The following is a 4,570-nucleotide window of genomic DNA, read 5'->3' as shown; positions in this document are numbered from 1 at the left end:
ACCTTTGGATTGAATTACTACCACTCATTCGTGGTCATGGACTTCCAATGAAAGAGAGCTTACTCCATGATCCTTCGAAGGCCTTACAAGGCTAGTTCACTATTGGAAAACCAATCACATTTACTAAACCCTTAAAAGCAGAGTTTAATTGGGAAGACTCACCCAATGGGTCGAGTTATTCTCGTATATGAGTCGAATAAGATCGCTTGAACCGCTTTAGTCTATAGATCCCATAACATCTGTTTGAATAGTGAAGATGAGACTCAGACTATGTGCCACTCTCGAAGTGCCTATTGATGTGACTATGTGGACTAAATTCAACAACCATGGACATTCTCCCATAAAAGCTTGGGACGAGATGGTGTTGACCACTTTGTAGGTTAACATGGTTTCACCCGCTTAACCTACCACCGTAAGAGGTGCTTTGCCATCTTAGCTGCTCGAATAGGCACCTATAGTTTGTAAGATAGCACTAGACATATAAAATGGACTCACCTTGAGCTTAATGTCAAATAGAAAAAGTCTAAAACCTTCGTTTACATACTTGCGTGTAAGATTAGTAATAGTGGAGTGGCTAGACCATTTTACGTTTGACTAAGTAATAGTGGTCGGACCATTTTTAAGTTTGATTAGCCTAGTGTAAAAACTAGTCACACTTGTATATGTCATTTTTGACACTTAGCAATACACACAATTATTCCCTTGTAATAGAATATTGGTGAGCATTTATCTTACCTACTCTTGCTTATTAAATCTTTGCTAGATAGGTTTGTTTGTAGGTTTCTCTCTTCCATTAGCTTCCTCTTTCCCCACCTTTTAGGCGGGAGAACCACCATGACAACCAATTTCAATTTGCCTCCATCTAAGGCAAAGAGAGCTCTTCACTCCCTTAGCAACGAGCATTACAATGTGACAACGGAGTAATCACGATTGTTAATTTTGTTCATGCTTTTCATATATTATTGGAATTGGTAGCTTAGAAGCATGCAAAATCAACAAAAAACAATAAAAAAATCAACCAAAAACAATAAAAAGCCACTTAATTATTTGCATAACCATCGTTAACTAGAATTAAGAACCTTATAAGCATGCAAAATCAATGAAAAATAATAAAAAAGGCACTTAATTATTTACATAACCATCGTTAACTAGAATTAAGAACCTTATAAGCATGCAAAATCAATGAAAAATAATAAAAAGGCACTTAATTATTTACATAACCACCGTTAATTAAAATTAGGAATCTCAATCGTCCCCCATCAAGTCCAAAAAACCATCTCTTTAATTTTGGCTTTTAAGATAGATGGAATTACCATCTTTTGAATCCACATCTCATGAATATGACTAAACAAAAGAACTACCATATCCACATCCCATGAGTAATCATAATCTATTTTTGGATCATATTAATGACGTCACGGAATACTAAGATCACATGTACTCCTTGTAAAGGTGCTAAAAGAAAATATATTATTATGCCAAGGCATACTAAGGACACATGTACTCCCTATAAAGGTGCTACAAGAAAATCACAGTTGTTCTCATAGAATTAAATATTGATAACTAGGTCCTCTTTTTATGCAATTGTACTTTGTGCTCGTGAATGCAGTTTTGATCTTAAACTATGATGAGGTGGATCTAAGACTAAACATTCTCACAACTCTTTTGGATATGAAATCATGCGTATTCCCGTCATTATGTAAAATAACAATTTTCTTTCCTTTTATGGTTCCTTTACTTTTAATAGAGAATGAACTTGAGTCTTGAACTTACCTTCATAGTTGGTTTGTTCGTTATCAAAATTACCCTCTTGCTTGGCATGACTATTGTCATCTTTGTCTTTAATAATGTGCATGGCCTTTTTTACTCTCCACCACTGCTTGATTTTTATTCCTCTCTAGACACATAAGCATAGTGACCCTCTTTGCTACACCTATAACACTTCACCAAATGAGACTTGTGAGGATCATTATTACTCTTTGGAGATGTTCCCCTTTGTAGATGTATCTAGCTTACTATTGTTCATTTGTAGTTGGTTGGTGCTACCACTACCAAATTTGGGTCTTTCAAATGGTCTAGAAAAGGGTCGATATTTAGTGTTTCTCACAATGAAGATAGTATTGGTACTTGAGAATACCATTTTTCTTCTCATAATCAATAGCTAAAGGTATGGTAGTGCTAAGGGAATGAGGGTGAAACATATTCGCAAGTCTACTAAATCCTTTCAATCATCTCCAAATGTTTTGACTGCAATAGCTCCAACAAGAGTTTAAAACTCACCCCTTTTGTACTCATTGTGTATTAGTGTGACCAAGGACTAAGGGTCAAAGAGAACCTAGTTGATGTTAATGGATAAAAAAGTACATAGGAAGTAAAGTAGGTTAGGGAGCTATAAAATCATGTGACAATCTGCAAAGGGACACATTAAACAAAAAAAATGTCCTCATAGGGCTTGCTTGTCAATGCTCCTATGGACTTCTAACTCTCTTCTATTTATAACAATCATACAATCCCCGCCAACCTCAATAAATATTGTAACCTTGCATATGATTGTACAAAAAAAGGAAAAAACGAGAGCAATCACACACAATTCCCCTCTCTCCCCCAATTAGGATCCCATTTGCTATTAACATTTTAATTTACTAACTAGCTTCTTCAATTCCTTTGGAGAAGCAAAGACATGTAACATTTACTTTCATTTTACATCAAAATACTAAATTTTATTTGACATTAATTTCTCTAAAAGTTCATGCGTGAATATGCCACCCTAGTTATTCACGTCATATAAGCATATGCATGATCTACTAACCTCCATCAATCTGAGTGATATATGATACTAACATGCATGAAAAGGGTCCAAACTATATAAATATTTAGACGTGAATATCTCAAGATATTTATGAAAACCAAGGCTTGTTTTTCACGCCAGAGGAAACCCTTCCAAATCATTATGTAGGTTTGTAGATCACTTGAACACATTGCCTTCTTCATCATTGTATAGGCTTGAAGATCACTTGAATGCACTGCAAAAGAAAAATTTAAAGAAAAAAGAAAAAAGGAAAAAGGAAAAAGGGGAAAAAGAAAAGAACAAGAAAAAAAAAAGGATCCCTACCAGCCATGCTTCGCTCCTAGCCAAGAAGTGAATTGTTGGTTGGGACAATTTTTTTAAATGGAATGAATGATATGCCCTCACTAGAAAGTAAACAATTACATGGTTGGGATATTTGAAATTTCCTCAAGCCATTTTTTGATTTGCAGACTAAGGCCCAAAATATTCAAGAAAATCCAAGTGAGCAAATAGTTGGCTACCCAAAATGGGGTACTTTCTACATGCATATTTGCCACCAGGTGAGCAAATAGCTGGCCTCGGTTTGCACTCAAAAAACAACCATAACTTTCAAACCATGGCTTGGCTTAACAAACCATAAAAAGTAAAAAATACAAACCGTAAAAAGTAAAAAATGCTCTAGTTGTTATGCTTTAACCAATCAAGTGATCATTTTATGTTTAGAGTATATGTATTAGATCACTCTCTTTCCCCACTTCTTTCCTTGTGTATATCACTCTCTTGTCTTTTCTCACTTGTTTCCTTGTGTAGATCGCTCCCTTCTTCTCCAAAACAACTTCCCTTCTCCTTTTATGGCCCATTCTAATCACTCCTAGAAACACAATCACAAGAGCTTATCTTCATGAGCTACAATCGTGGGATCTTTTCAATGGCCAAGCTTGAATATACCACTTCAAGAGCTTCACACCTCTATGGGTAGCAATTTTCATCACCATCTCCTATAGAGTAGTGTCATGCTATCATGTTAGATTACAAGTCCTTGTCATCACTTAGACACATTCACTAGCATGCATTAGAGAAGGTAATTAGCAAGAGGGCTAGAAAGACCAAGACTTAATTGCAAAATGGGAGTGCATATTGGGAGAGTCTCTTGCATTATGAGAAAGTGACTTATATACAAGGCCATAAGTGTTCACACACACTTAGTTGACCGGGGTGCTTTGTGAATGGGTGCATAATGCCCATAAAGAGGCCTATTTCTTATACAATGCCTAATCTCATAATACATACGTGAAGTACATTAACAAGGAATCCATTCTAGCTTATACCATACGCTCTTGGAACAAGAATCGCGAGAATAATTTTGTCAAACCATTTTTGAGCGCCCACCCAACTTGTAGATTTGGACATCATTTCTTGTAGATTGATTGATCATGCATTTTTTTGGTATCTTTGTCTTTGCTATTTGATGTAGAATTATAATGGCCACTCCTATTAACCCAAAATCAGTTAACATTCCCTCCTTCCTGACTTCAATCGTGTCCTTGTGTTCGAGTAGAAGACTTTGCTATGGGGAGAATTGAGAAGTTTCTTTTTTTATATATAATGCTTATGATGTTGCATGAATGTCCAATGGTAATTATTCCTTTGGAAGGAATGGGGAAGGCTAGTTAGTAAATGATTAAGTTAGTAAACGAGGTGGGATTTTCTATAAGTGATTGTAAAATTTTTTAAATATTTTTACAAAACAGCAATTAGGTTTACATTGATTATTTCAAGTTA

The sequence above is a fragment of the Cibotium barometz genome, chromosome 27 (assembly GCF_041138505.1).
Source record: "Cibotium barometz isolate CiBa-2024 chromosome 27, ASM4113850v1, whole genome shotgun sequence".
NCBI classification, from domain to species: Eukaryota; Viridiplantae; Streptophyta; class Polypodiopsida; order Cyatheales; family Cibotiaceae; genus Cibotium; species Cibotium barometz.
Note: the sequence above shows the minus strand (reverse complement) of the source record.